The sequence below is a fragment of the Rutilus rutilus genome, assembly GCF_951802725.1.
Source record: "Rutilus rutilus genome assembly, chromosome: 9".
NCBI lineage: Eukaryota > Metazoa > Chordata > Actinopteri > Cypriniformes > Leuciscidae > Rutilus > Rutilus rutilus.
Window position 1 is genome coordinate 39,711,071 of NC_140223.1, and position 15,830 is coordinate 39,726,900.

Sequence of the window (15,830 nt, forward strand, 5' to 3'; positions counted from 1 at the left end):
TAGGAGGGCGTCCCCGAGTCAGTCCCCGTGCATGTCTGCACAGCCCAGGAGGGCGTCCCCGAGTCAGTCCCCGTGCATGTCTGCACAGCCTAGGAGGGCGTCCCCGAGTCAGTCCCCGTGCATGTCTGCACAGCCCAGGAGGGCGTCCCCGAGTCAGTCCCCTTACCTGTTTCCAAGACTTTCCCCGATCCTACCAGCCCTGTCTTTGCTCCCAGGTCTGTCAAGCCCCCTTGGAAGCCCAGACCAGCTAGGCCAGTTCCTGGTCCCCAAAGTGCCCCATATCAAGTTCCCATTCCACCCTCTGTGTTTCCTGGTTATAAGCCAGTATCCCCTTTTTCAGCTCCTAATCTTTTCCCCGGGTCTGTTCCCACCTGCCATTTCCCTCCCTCTGTGTTCCCTGGTCAGTTTGGGACTTCCATGTTTTCGCCCTACCCACCTCCCCAGTTGTTGCCCCCGTGGACTTCTATGCCTGTTTTGGACGCCTGGAGGCGTCCATTAGAGAGGGGGTACTGTCAGGGTTCTGCCCTGTCAGCTTTGTCTGTGTTGTCTTTGTTTCATGTCTCTGTTTGTGTTGTGCTTAAACACATGGCTGTGTCTTTTGCTGCGTTCCAAACCGCATACTTCCCTACTATTTAGTATGGGAAAAAGAGTAGGCGAGCGAAAAAGTATGTACGAATCCAAAAGAGTAGGCGAGAATTACCTGGGTGACGTACGAATTATCGCGAGATTCGGACTTAAGTGCGTTCCAATATGCCTACTTTCCTACTATATAGTAGGCGAAAACAGTACGTGAAGGAAGCAGTACGTTCGAAACATCAGTATTCATGAAAGAGTAGGCGAGAAGTTCCCGGATGGCTTACTGCTTTCGGCCAGATTTTCGAGTGCTCGACCGATGGATACTCTTCTATCCCAGGAGGCCACGCGAGAGGATACGTCATTATACGTCATTATACGTCATTATACGTCATTATACGTCATTATACGTCATTATACGTCATTATACGTCATTATACGATCAGCGACGCGGGTGCTTTCAAATGTGAGTAAACACGGTTCCTTTTGTTAAAATTGCATGTGTTGAACTACTGTAAACTGTTGAATTGTTGAAGGTGTAAAGACGTTACACAGTATAGTATAGTTGTGATTTTGCTGTAAAAACACGTTTTATTATGTATAACGTTAGCTAACAGGGGAGCTCCAGTAAGGACACGTAAGTTACGTCTCTAAAGTGGATTTACATAAACAAACCATACATCAAAGACGCTTATTTTAAATGTCTATTAACTCTATTTACATCTGACAGGAAAATCTTGAAATATCACAACATGAAATAGACATCTGAGTGAAATGTGTGCTATTATGTAGAACAAATCTATAAAGTAACTAACGTTAAACATAAGTTATCTATTTTATTTGTCCATTACTGTTGATAAATTGAGGAACATTTATGTTGGATAAAAAGTTAAAACAACCTCAACATGTAAATGTAGTGTTGAGTTCATAAATCACAGAGGTAACGTGGATCTTGTCTGGATGTTATAGGGTCAGATGAACAGATGTGTGTTTATCCGGTGGAGAGTTGCTCATGAAGGCTTTGAGTGAGTATACTACAGAAATGAATAACAACAACTATTTCAATATTAAGTTGTAGTTTATTTTAATTATTGTAATTTCAAACAGAGCAATTACAGCGCTTTTCTGATTCTTGATTTCTGTGCATTTGCTGCAGAGCTTTTGTGGAGCAGGACCTGCAAAGAAAGATGATGGCGGCATTTGTGAAAAAAAAAGCGTTTTTGTCTTCTAAATAATACTGAAATCAAATGACATTGTGTGGTTAAAATTACTGCTTTTGTGTTATGTTTGTGTATTTTGTAGGATCTGAAATGTCAGCAGGCTGGTGTGAGCGCTGAGGATGAAGAGCCCAGAGCTGAATCCTAGAGATGGTCCCTACATCACTCCACTTGCCTCAGATTGTGAAGCACAACACATCACACAACAACCTCAGGCACGGCTCAGCTCTGACGGTCAGCTGATTCATCAGAATAAAGCTGCAGAATGGGAACTGCTGTGTTGAGATGGCAGAAGGATATGGGGTTCAGCGCCTGTAGCCTACATACATGATTGTAGTTTGAATAAAGCTTTGTTTCATGTGTTGACTTGTGCATTTGTTTATTGTGTGATGGTGACTTTAATTCATTCTTTTACTAATTTATTAATATTTCTCATTGTTGTCAGTAAATAAAATATAATTATTTAATGTTTTATTTAATTGTTTGAAAGAAAATGTAGATATGTTCATTATATACACATCTAGAGTGTATTCAATCATGCATAGCTCTGTCATATGACATACATTACAATTTGTTTGTTTTATTGAATTATATAATTTTCAGTAAAAAGTCATATAATTAAGTATTGGTCAGCATTTATCGTTGTTATTATTGTATATTTTGGGGTGGGATAGAAATGCAATTCATTCTGAGGTAATATTAATTTTTAATATTAATGATACTTACATTTTTCGAGTATAAAATCAACAGTTTTCTCCAAAGGCGAATCTTCACACAGCTGCCCTTTGTGCAGACATTACAAACGCTGAGGAAACCCGTTCTAGGTAGGGCTGTCGAGTTACTGATGTTATGAGATCTGTAAAAAATCTCATTATGTATGTAAACCCATAATATATATATATTTTGAGATTTTTTACACAGGAAAAAAGAACCTGGTTGAATATCTTAATATATATTTTCTTAAATAATTCATTATAATACATTTAAAAAAAAAGCATTTTTTGTTATTTATGGGCCTGAGAGATGAAACGACAGTTAAATTCAACAAGAAAAAGAGGAAAAAATAAAGCAGTTAGCCACTTTTGCTTGTGGATGAAAATATTTGGATATAAAAAATTAACAACATATTCAAGAGATGGCAATTTTGGGATTTCGTAATAAAAATAAATAACATCGTTAAGGATAAAACGGTAGTTCACATTAGTAGGGTTAAATATAAGAACTTTAATCAACCCTAAATGTATTCACAAAATAAATGGGCAGCAGTTTCTTCAAAAAGACCACAAAATGAGCAAGTTTAATCAATATCAAGATTTACGGATAGATGAATTAAACGTGTCCGTTCGAATCTTTTAAGTTGTTGCGCTTGTGATAACGCGTAGTAGGCCTAGGTCACATGATAACGTCAACATGGCAGATGTCCGGTTCTCATTCATACTCAACGAGATTTGGCTATAAAGTACCTACTCTTTTAGCGCTCGTTAAGTAAGTACTCATTGAAATTAAGTACCTACTCATTGAGTATGCGGTTTGGAACGCAGCCTTTGTTTGTGTTTGCCATGTGCTCCTGTCTCTTCCTCCTTGTTTCCCGTTACCACGCCCCCTTGTTTAGTTGAGTCATTGTTTGAGTGTTTGCACCTGTCTCCTCGTTAAGTCCTTGTTTGTCTGAGTGTGCTCACCTGTTCCTCATGTTCTTTGCTCCCTTTATGTTTGCTCTTTCCCTCTTGTGTTTGCCAGTTCGTTAAATGTTGTACCTCAGAGTACTACTGTGTCTTAGTATTGTTCCTCTTAAATCGTTAGTGTTTTGTTGTAGAAGTTTGTTAGTGCTCTGGTTACTGCCATTGGCTCTGTCTGTCTTGTTTCCTGTTCCAGTCCTGTGCAAGTCCTGTCCAGCAAGCAGCCCTGTTCTGAGCCCGAGATACCCGAGCGCCAAGCTAAAAGAAGTTCCTGTCTGGCTTTAGCTGGTTACCTCTGGTCTCACTCTGATCTGCCATATCTTCACTCCAGCCTACGGACACCTCATTACATCTGCTGCTCAGCTGTTGTCATTGTCTCATCTCTACCTATTGTTTGGATTGCTACCTTCTCCCACCTCGTCGTGTCATCGGTTTATCAATAAAGCTGTTAATTGTCATCCTGCATTTGAGTCCTTCACAGACCCATAACACTTTAATCTTCTTTAAGCGCAACTCTCACACCCCTTCGGCATTTGGACGATGCGGAGCTTGTGGAGGATGTCCAAGATCCAAGATGGCGGCGCGAGTACATCGCGAGGCTCGCGGTCTCTCCAGATTCTGTAATTTAGCAGTATTTTTCTTGCTCATTTCGGGTCTGTTCGTCCAGAACAGTTGTGCCTTAACATCGTACACCCAAGGTGAGCTTTTGGATATTGGTTTGCGAATTTCCGACAGTTTTATGGACAACCTTCGACTCCTTCCTGAGATCGCCAGATCACCCGAGGCTATGCACTCTGCCCGGCCGGGCGGAAGTGCTCGCAGGCGCCGGCGAGATCGTAAACAAAGGCGGGGGAAGCGCGGAGGACTAAGAGCTAAGCTAAAGCTAACACCACACCGGCTCTCTTTACCCAGCATTTTCCTTGCCAATGTACGGTCGCTGTTGAACAAAATGGAGGAGATTCGACTCAACATCACATACAGCAAGAGACTTTTGAACTGTAATGTTCTAATTTTCACGGAAACATGGTTAAACAGCGGAATACCGGACAACGCTATTGAGCTAGCGGGACGCCATACATTCCGGGCGGATAGAACATTAGATGGCTCCGGTAAGACCAGAGGTGGTGGATTGTGCATTTACATTAACAAAGCTTGGTGCACAAACTCTGCTATTGTTGGGAGACATTGTTCAGCTAACCTTGAGTTTCTCATGGTTAAATGTAGACCGTTTTATCTACCGCGGGAGTTCACTTCCACTATTATAACTGCAGCCTATATTCCCCCGGATGCTGATGCCAAGTTTGCTATGAAAGAACTTCACGCAGCCATCAGTAAACAACAGACCGTTCACCCGGAAGCTGCGTTTATTGTTGCGGGTGATTTTAATCATTCAAACTTAAAGTCAGTGCTACCGAAATTTCACCAGCATGTTTCCTGTCACACCAGAGGAAACAAAACCTTAGACCATGTTTACACAAACATGGCTGAAGCTTACGTCGCTACACCCCTCCCCCACTTGGGACAGTCAGATCACCTTTCTTTGTTCCTCACCCCCAAATATGCACCTCTGATCAATCGCGTGAAGCCATCAGTGAAGACCATCAAGGTGTGGCCTGCGGGGGCAGATTTCTCACTCCAGGAAAGGTTTCTACACACAGACTGGAGTATGTTTGCTTCTCAAGCCACCAGTGGCTCTCACACGGACATTGACTGCTACACCTCCTCTGTACTGGATTATATTAATACCACCATTGACAGTGTTACAACCCAGAAGCAGATCACCACATACCCAAATCAGAAGCCATGGATGAACAGGGAAGTGCGACTCCTATTGAAGACACGCAATACTGCCTTCAGATCAGGAGATGCACAAGCCTATAGCACATCCAGAGCAAATCTGAAAAGGGGCATCAAAGAGGCCAAGCACTGCTACAAGCTTAAGATAGAGGGACACTTTTCCAACGCTGACCCTCGGCGCATGTGGCAGGGCATTCAGGCCATCAGTGACTACAAACCCTCTCACTCCACCCCCGCAGCCACTGATGTCAACTTCCTGAACGAGCTAAATGACTTTTATGCTCGCTTTGAAAGAGACAACAGAGAAACTGCCACCAAGCTCAAATCCTCAGCTGACCACCCACCGATCACACTCTCCTCCACAGATGTCTGCAATGCACTGAGCAGGATCAGCGCGCACAAGGCTGCTGGACCAGACAACATCCCTGGACGCGTACTCAGGGCATGTGCGGAGCAGCTCGCTGGGGTTTTTACAGACATTTTCAACCTGTCTCTTGCCCAAGCAGCTGTACCAACATGCTTTAAATGCACTTCCATTGTGCCAGTGCCAAAACACTCCAGCCCGAAGTGCCTTAATGACTACCGCCCTGTAGCACTCACACCCATCGTAATGAAGTGCTTTGAGCGGCTGGTCCTGGCACACCTAAAAGACTCTCTACCATCCACATTGGACTCACACCAGTTTGCCTACCGTAGCAATAGGAGCACAGAGGATGCAGTCTCCATGGCACTGCACTCTGTGCTCACACATCTGGACAATAAGAACACTTATGCACGCATGCTGTTTGTTGACTTCAGCTCAGCATTCAACACTGTCATCCCAACTAAGTTAATAGCCAAACTTGGAGACCTGGGCTTCAACACCTCCATGTGCAACTGGATTTTGGACTTCTTGACCAACAGACCCCAGAATGTTCGATCAGGCTCCAACTGCTCCACATCCATCACACTCAACACTGGTGTACCACAGGGCTGTGTGCTAAGCCCGTTCCTCTACTCCCTCTTCACCTCCGACTGCAAGCCTGTGTACGGATCTAATTCCATCGTCAAGTTTGCGGACGACACTACGGTGATTGGTCTCATCAGCAACAACGATGAGACTGCCTATAGGGAGGAGATCAAGCACCTGGCCACATGGTGCACTGAAAATAACCAGCTCCTCAACACCACCAAAACGAAGGAGCTCATCGTGGACTTCAGGAAAAAGTCAAGAGGCACACACGACACCATCCACATCAATGGAATGGCTGTTGAGCGTGTCTCCAGTTTCAAGTTCCTGGGGATCCACATCTCGGCGGACATGACCTGGACAACCAACACCTCCAGCCTGGTCAAGAAGGCTCACCAGCGCCTTTTCTTCCTGAGGACACTGAGGAAGAATCAGCTTTCCTCCACTATCCTGGTGAACTTCTATCGCTGTGCAATAGAAAGCATCCTGACCAACTGTGCTACAGTGTGGTATGGGAGCTGTTCTGTTGCAGAGCGCAAGGCACTGCAGCGGGTGGTGAAAACCGCCCAGCGCATCACTGGGACTCCACTACCTGCCATCGAGCACATCCAGAGGAAACGCTGTCTGCATCGAGCTCGCAGCATCCTTAAGGACTCCTCTCACCCAGCCCACAGACTGTTTTCTCTCCTGCCCTCCGGCAGGCGTTTCAGGTGCCTCCGGACCAGGACCAGCAGACTAAAGAACAGTTTTTTCCCCAGAGCTGTCTCTTTATTAAACTCTAACCCTCATTGATCCCACTCCCCTCATATACTGATTGACTCTCCTCTCCCTCCTCACACCTGCCTCCATTTTGTTATTTGCAATACTATAATGTTCATTTGCACTGCTGACTGTTATTACAGTAACAACTGTTTACATATGCATCTTGCACTACTACCTTGACTGGAATATGCTCAATTTGCACTGCCGACTGTTTATTTACAGTACCGACTGTTTATATATACATTGCAATATCGTACCTTAACTGTAATATGCAATTACTTTCCACTGCACTTTCACTCGGATAGCTTCTGTCCAAACTTTATTTGCACTACTTTAAATCCATTGTTATACTGCTCATTAGCCTAACTTATACATATATCTATTTGTTAAATTCTGTTTATAGTAATAGCCATCTGTATATTATGCTCACATTCTGTTTATAGTAACAGCCATCTGTATATATATTCATAGTACATATCTATCTGTAAAATTCTGTTTATAGTAACAGCCATCTGTATATTATATTAAGTACATATCTATCTGTAAACATTCTGTTTATAGTAATAGCCATCTGTATATTATTATATTCAGTACATATCTAGCTGTAAACTCTGTTCACAGTAATAGTTATCTGTATATTATATTCATAGGACAATCTATCTGTAAATTTTTGTTTATAATAGTATTCAACTCTATATTTATTCAGTACATATCCATGTTCTGCACTTATGGAACCACTGTATATCCTGCACTTGCTGCTATTGCACTTCTGGTTAGACCTAAACTGCATTTCGTTGCCTTGTACCTGTACTTGTGTAATGACAATAAAGTTGAATCTAATCTAATCTAATCTAATGTGGCTTCCGCAAAGTCCCTCTCCCCTGGCAGACTTTTTCTTCATTTATTCATTTATTCTCGAAGAAGGGCTTTTAAACCAGTCATGATCTAAAAAGTCTTCTAAGGTGAACTTTGTCGATCTGTAATGAAGATTAAAAAAAAGATTCTGGAACTCTGTAAAAGTTTTCAGAAGAGAGGAGATTAGTCATGTTTGTCCTTACTGACACTCATTAACAGAATTTGATATATGTAGTTCACGTAAGGTAATGTTACCATGAAATGCACTGCATTTGTTGATGTTACTATGATATTCTCTGGATGCCCATAAACATTTATTCATAGCTAAATATTAATTGTCAATCTATTGTGTTTTACACTTTACTCATCAAGGCTTGACACTAATTATTTTACTGTCACTTGTGTCCGAGCTTTATGTTTTTCAAGCAATGTTATTTCCATTTGGACCTTGTTTTGGGTCTCACCTTTGGACAGACGTGCTCTTTCCTCAAATACAGGACTTCTTCCTATGACCAGATGATCCATCAGTTTGAATATGCGCTCAGTCAATGTCCACTCAGCGAACTCTCTGACCGCTGTGATAAAAACGTAAGCAATACATTTTCAATGTTTAGTAAAACATCATCAAACATCAAAAACGTCAACAGTGAGCAGTGTTCAAAAAGCCAGCTCACGTCTTTTTTCGATGAGCATTGCATTTTCAAAGTCCACCAGCTTGACTTGCAGGGTGTTTGGGTTGATGAGAATGTTCTTCATATTTGTGTTGTGATAAACACCACGATCCCTGCAGTGCTGCAGCGCAGCAATGAGTTGCTCAAAGATGCATTTCACTGTGTTTTCGGTCAGGTGACCTCCGTTTTGTTCGATGTAATCACAAAAGGCCACGTATTCAGCTGCTGATTCAAATATCAAGATGTCTTTTTCTTTCATGACAAACATGTCATCTAAATGTATGATATGTTTGCAAGTTGGAGGCTCTTGTAGCAGCAACATTGAAGCTGCGTCTCGACTCAAAGGTATGGAATACCCAGCCTAAAGAAAAGAGATTGACAAAAGGTTAGGTGTCTCTGAACTGATCTCACATATCCTAATTAAAGTCCAGAGTATACTTCATTTTCCATCTCACAAGCCTTTCAAAGTAAACCCTAGGACTGTCCTGACTAAAGAGTAGTCAAATCATTCAAGCCATTAGTAAATAAAGCACATACTTTGGGCTTAATGAACGATGAAAGCAATGCACTTTACAACGGATGTTTCTAGCCTTTCAATTATATCTTATACTGTCTACATAAAGCAATTTATCAATTACCAAATTAGAATTTAATAAAACAGTCCTTAGAGAATTTCATGAAGAATAAAGTTAGCAACTTACCAATTCCACCAGCTTTTCAGGCTGGCGCTTCGAAACATCTTTAACGACCACCTAAAAATGAAGAAAATGTTTCGTTAACATAAGTAAACTGATCCATTTTTGTTTGTGTACATGGTGTTCTACAATCTGTACATTTCTGGTCAAAACTGTAAACACTGAAAGACTAAAGACAGAAGAAAACAAGAGGCAAAAAGTGTATACAGAAATAGCAACATACTCGTCTGCCTTGGCTGTCTTTGTGTCCAAAATAACCACAGCGATAGCTACTCCAGCTTGTAGAGAAATCACTTGTAGCATAAAGAGAGTCAAAGAATCCTGAAAAACAAACAACAGCATGTTAATATACAGCATGAGACGGAAATGTGTACCTTGAAATGCAATGTAAGTCGCTTATATCTTGAATTCTATGATATGGTCAAATATGAAGTGAATGTGTTTTGTTGTTTAAACATCTTTATAATGTTAGTTGATAATATGCGCGATGCGCAATTCAGAGGATCTGTCAGATTTACATAACATCCATTTTTCCCAAAAGTACGTGGCCAGTGAACATGGGAGAACAATAAACTTTGTTTCATACACAATATGTATCTGATGTATAAATAAAACACTTCGTCAAATTATAATTGAAAGGATTATTATTGCAGCTTCCATAGCCATCAGTGTCTTTTTTATATATAGTACTTCATTCAAATGTCTATTTACATCTATGAAAACCCAAATAACATTATGTGGTTGAAAACAATGAATATCTGATATAAAGATAGATATGAAAAGCACTGAGCGCTCAGCGCCAGCCAACGCACGAGAGCACGTCTGAGTTTATCAGAGACGCACAGAACGCTCTTCTAATCGCGCCGTTGTGAGTGCATTTCACATGTACAATTAGGTCAATTATTAAAATGAATTCATATGGATGACAGTTGATGACAATAGCAGTTCCGCCTGTCCCCCTCATACTGACTCACACTACAGAGAAGAGCTCACCTTACTTTAATTACGGGAGAGATGGACTTCTGTCTTTATTATTATTTTGTGCTGTATTATTTGGTTATTTGGTGTCAAAGGCAGCAATAAATAACACTTTAGAATCTAAAGAGGGTTCATGTGATTGTATACATTGTTGTGAAATTTATGAATGCATAATAATTGTGAAACCGTGATTATTCCTCAGACTATAATCGTACCAAAGAAATCTATAATCATAATCATATAATCATCTATAATCACATCCCTAAATAGAGAAGGAAAATAGTTTACAACACCAGAAAGATCAGACTGAAATGGACATGAATCGGAGTGGTAATAACTGGAGACTCACTGTCTGCTGGCTGAAGCCCCTGGCCAGGCACAAAACGAAACCCTTTGTCTTTGGGGGTTGACGGAGTGGTGAGGAAACTTTTCACAGCATTCCACTTTCTCAGGAAGAAGTTTCTCCATTTTGAGTGTCCTGAAACAAATATTGATAGAAACATCTGTTTTATTAGCACCGATTACAGCTGTATGATTCACCAGTAAAACTGTCCTAGAGTAGAGCTGCTTTATGTTGCTAATTCATGTGAATAATCAGCAGGTTTTGCATTGAACTTTGTGTTTCTGGAAGAGGCTCAGACCATTTCCAAGAACACTAGAGAAATGGGCTGGTTGCATATGGCCGCCACGTTGGATTTCCAAACTAGCGAGTTTGTGCAGACGCCGGTGCAGAGAGCCGGAGAAGCCAGAGAATGATCTTTAATAGTTGTTTAAAGAAAATGATACACCACTTAAAATAATACTAAGATCTATATTACTATTCCATGAGTAAATGACATTTAAATGCACGCATGTTTAAATCAGGTGAATGAAATACACTCTGTCCATGAAGAGAACATTGACTCGGACTCGTGGTGCATGAACATACGCATGTCTGATTCCCGGACCAATTATGCCTACTGTAAATATACAAATATGTGAATATAACTACATTTAAAAATAAAATATAGCACAGAAATATATAAAATAAAATTAAAATATCCATCTTAAAAGACTTCAATCTTTTGATTTCTGATCTGCTGCAAATCAGCTACAAGAAGTTACTTTACGTGATGTTGTATGTAAATGTAATAATGACTCACTATCATCCAGATCACTACTGGAGGGATCTGGCACAGGATCGACAGGATCTGCATGCTGTGTTTCCTTAATCTTGGATGGACCTGGCACACACAGATCTTCACAGACCTGTCCTGGCAGGCACATCATCGTCTCATGATGATACACAGGATTTGTGTCCGGCGTTTGCTCCATCTCGGAGGGACCTGGCATAAAAGAAGAAGTGTTTTTATCTCAAAATATCTTAAAGAACAGTTGAGTATTGCAATAAGGGAGATATAATCATCACTCATCTTAAAATGGTGTGATTTTCAGCAGTTTTGAAAGGATGACAACAAAGCTTGTCTCGTATTAATTAAAAACTAGTGCAAAGTGCCCGTGCAAAATCAGTTTTTGTGTGTGTTTTTAGTAATTGTTCGCTCGGTGTGTTTGAGTGCTCATTGTTACAATTACACAGCAAAAGTTGAGTGATATTTTTATTTGTGCATGGTAGAAAGCAAATACTGATACTGACATAATGACTTACAATAAATATGGAAAATTGAACTACACGATTGAGGGAGCAGCTACACAGTGAACTGAAGTTTTTAATTACGCAAATGAGAGGTTTTACAATCATTACAACCGAGTGCTGAGGGAAATTCTGTGAATGTTTCTCTGAAGGGAACTGACTGCCTTGAGAAAAGCTGGTAATAACTGGAGACTCACCGTCTGTCGGCTCGGACTCGAGCGCATCTGTGCCGGCTGACGGCTCTACGCTGGATGTGTCTGGATGAACCTGTGATGGCTCCTGCTCAGGCACAAGAGGATGCTCTTTGGTTTTGCGGGTTTGGATGGAATGTTTCACAGCCTTCCATCCTCTCTTCAAGAAGTTCGTCCGTTTTGTCTGGTTTTCTGCAAACAACAAATATTGATTAGAAACATCTGTTTTATTAGCACAGATTACAGCTCAATGATTCACTTGCAAAAAATCTGCAAACTTTCCCTTTAAAAAATGTTGAAGGACAGCATAATTTTGTCTATTTAACTTACCACGACTTATGCATAGCATAGGCCAGATAAGGAAGGATTAAGGGAAAAGGAAAGGATTTTTTTTTAAGGTTAAGTGCTCTCGGAAGAGATGAGTTTTCATATTTGTATTGTGAAAAGCACTAGATCTATGTTTTTACTATGACGTTATCTTTTTGTAGGCTACCAACCATGGTTCAACTTATTGCAGTAAACATAAAGTAAAAGTATGGTAATCATAACTAACTATGTAACCATAAGTTTTTAAACCATGGCTCAATTTGTAGTTAAGGTTTTACTACAACAATCATAGATAAGCCATACTTGTTGTAGTAAAACCATGGTTCTTTGTATTAGTTAATGGTTTTGCTGCAAATGATGGTTAACCCGCGCACTGGCCCGCTGGTCGTATGCAGCTGGGACAATATAACAATGATGTTTTCTAGAGCACCATAAGAATTCTCTATATTGTAAAAACATTCTTCATATCCAGCCAAGTTTCAAATATAAGTTTCTCCTTACAGTAAATGGGAAAGTCGCTGGATGAGTGGGAAGTAAACATGCACACACGCGCATCGCCGAAGCTCATTGGCGCCATCTAGTGCACCGAGAGCCCATTACAAGCGCACAGTGCTGCTGATATATGCTGTGTGCTACATACAAGTCCTACCATTTATGCCGGACTGTGTGTCAGTTCTGATGTGTATTAACTCGGTACCTGTTGTGTGGTCCTCGCAAGCGACTCTCTGGTCGGTCGCATCAGTTGTCCTGCGTTTCGGCTTTCTCCTAGCGGACTCAACAGCGCCTCTCAGCGGCCGAGCGTCCTCGGACAAGCTCTCCAGCTCCGGTGCGAAGTTTACAGACATGATATCAGATTGACACCGTCTCTGGCTGTCGTTTACAGTTGTAGACTGCGTTTGTACACTTCGTCCGCTAGTGACTCTACTGAACTACTGTTTATGATCACCTGAGCTGAAGATTCCGTCAAAGTAACTCAATTTATATTGTATATTAAATGACACCGTATTCTGTCAGATTCTGAATCTCAAAGAGCTGTGTAGACACTATTTGCCTTGTTTATAGCGGTAGACTGGGTTTGTAACACTTTCGTCTGGTAGTGACTCCGAGTCTGATAACCGCTGCTGTCCTGAACAACTCACTCTGTGACGTCATATGGAACTCGCGCTGCCTGTGACGTCACAAGTTACAACTGCTGGTCGAACACGCAAACCGTGAACAAATTGCAACAGAAGCAAACTCAAATGATTTTGTATCCTCAATATGTCCTGAGTAAGAAAAAATAATAAAAAAGCCCCAAAGAATCCCATTAGGGGAAAGTTTCAGAAAAAGACCCAAATATCGCCTATTCATACGCCTATTCATTATTTTTCTTACGTGAATAGGGTAAATATTTTAACCTTTCGATATCACCATGAAAATTACTGAGTTGATTACTTACATCAAGATAAACAAAAAATGTTTTACAAGTTTTTTGAAATTATTTGTTAACATGGACAAATGGTGCATAATCTAATTATGTATGTGCTAATTTGCATAAATACCACAACAGATCTAAACATTGGGTATAGCCAGGGGAAAATGTCTTGTTGAAGAAGTTTAGAAACCAGCCTTTATTCATTTTTAAGAGATGGGGTTTGGGGCTGGGTCCGTGGGACTGTTTCTGGGGGACGAGTCTGAGGGAAGAACAGGAGACAATGGTAAGGAGAATGCAGAAGACAAAAGGTAGGTAAAATAAAAAGTGAATCCCCAGAAACAGTCCCACGGACCCAGCCCCAAACCCCATCTCTGCAATAAAGGCTGGTTTCTAAAGTACTTCTTCCTGCCTCTATAATGCTCATGGGTAGCCTAAATGAGTATTTTACTGTTATGGGTCAACAAGATTCAACAAGACATGTTCACCTGCTATACCCAATGTTTAGATCTGTTGTGGTATTTATGCAAATTAGCACATACGTAATTAGATTATGCACCGTTTGTCCATGTTAACAAATAATTTCTAAAAACTTGTAATACATTTTTTGTTTGCCTTGATGTAAGTAATCAACTCTAAGGTTTTCATGGTGATATCTAAAGGTTAAAAATGTTACCCTATTCACGTGAGAATGAATAGGCTATATTTGGGTCTTTTTCGAATCTTTCCCCTTATGGGATTCTTCAGGACTTTTTTTCCCTTACTCAGGACATGAGGATACAAAATCAGTTGAGTTTGCTTCTGTTGCAATTTGTTCAAGGTTGACCCCCATTTTGGCTTAAAATGACTGGACTAATATGCTGAGATTCAGTTTGGGTCAGTTTCAGCCAATTTTTAAATGCCTATTTTTTGCTTGTATTTTAATAGCAAATAATTTCTTCTTTATTTATTTTCTCTCCATCTAGTGAAAAACAGTTTGATATGTCGGTATACATTTTATACTACATATACTAGAAAAGTTAATTATGTATTTTTTTTTATGTTTTGTAGAATTATTGCTGTAACCATTGCTGCAAGTACAGTTTAAAACTGTACTGAAATGTTAGAATTACAGCTGCCAGTACTTTACTGTAAATATACTGGTACATTTTTTACAGTGTGCCTGTAGTTTACTGTAAATTAACAGGGACATTTTTGAATATCTGTTGAAAACTCTTGTGAGCCGTTTTGAGAGATTGTATGGCAAATGTCATGTCAGTTTCAATGAGCACATTTTAGAGCACAATCTGTGAGAAACTGGGGTCCACTATGGTGCCAGGGGGCTTTTATCTTAGAAAGTCACAATGGCAACTTGCAAAAGCTCTTCCATGGCACTCAGGCAGTTCCAGAGTGAATTGTCAAAGCATTTTTTTTTTTTTTTTTCAAGTGTCCCAAGCCTTTTGACAAGCGTTTACAGCAATAATCAACTAAGCAATGCCTTTGTTGAGCAGATGTTACATGGGTACAAACTTGCCAAAACCTGTGTAATTAAACCAAATGTAGTCTTCCTGGGTTCACCTGCTGTAAGACCACCAACACCCAGAGAGGCATATCTTCTCAGCGAACATGGCATTAATGTTCACCAGTGTGCGTTTTATGCAAGGGCAGATTTCACTCAAAAACAAGCACAACACGATCTAGAAGAATGAACCCGTGCAGTTCTTACAGAAAACGGGGCAGTGGCACTGGTGAGGTCATTAGTTAGCTTTATTGATCCAGTTAGCACTGCCAAATTTAGCATGGTTAAAGACAGACAAACAGGGACGAGGACGACTGCTCTGGGATAGTTAAGGAGAGCTGTACTTCGAGTGATGTCAAATTAATTAAGTGCACTGAAATCAAAACAACTTGTGTTTACTTGAACATGTGTATGGAGTACATAGTTTACCTTGCATTCAACCTAACAAATGGGAAGTTGACTGAATATACAGTTTACTACTGGCTCATTTGTGTTTACATTTATGCATTTGGCAGACGCTTTTATCCAAAGCGACTAACATTGCATTTCAAGGTACACATTTACATTCTTATCAGTAGCTTGATCACTACTATCAGTTTA

General features: G+C 40.5%; 1 long non-coding RNA gene across 1 annotated transcript; it reads left to right on the top strand.

The window, feature by feature from the left end:
• Window positions 1–1,013: 1,013 nt before the first annotated feature.
• On the top strand, window positions 1,014–2,250 carry LOC311296363. Its single transcript, XR_014628572.1, has 3 exons — window positions 1,014–1,039; window positions 1,543–1,598; window positions 1,730–2,250. It is a non-coding gene; the product is annotated as an uncharacterized lncRNA (long non-coding RNA).
• The last annotated feature ends 13,580 nt before the right edge of the window (window positions 2,251–15,830 follow it).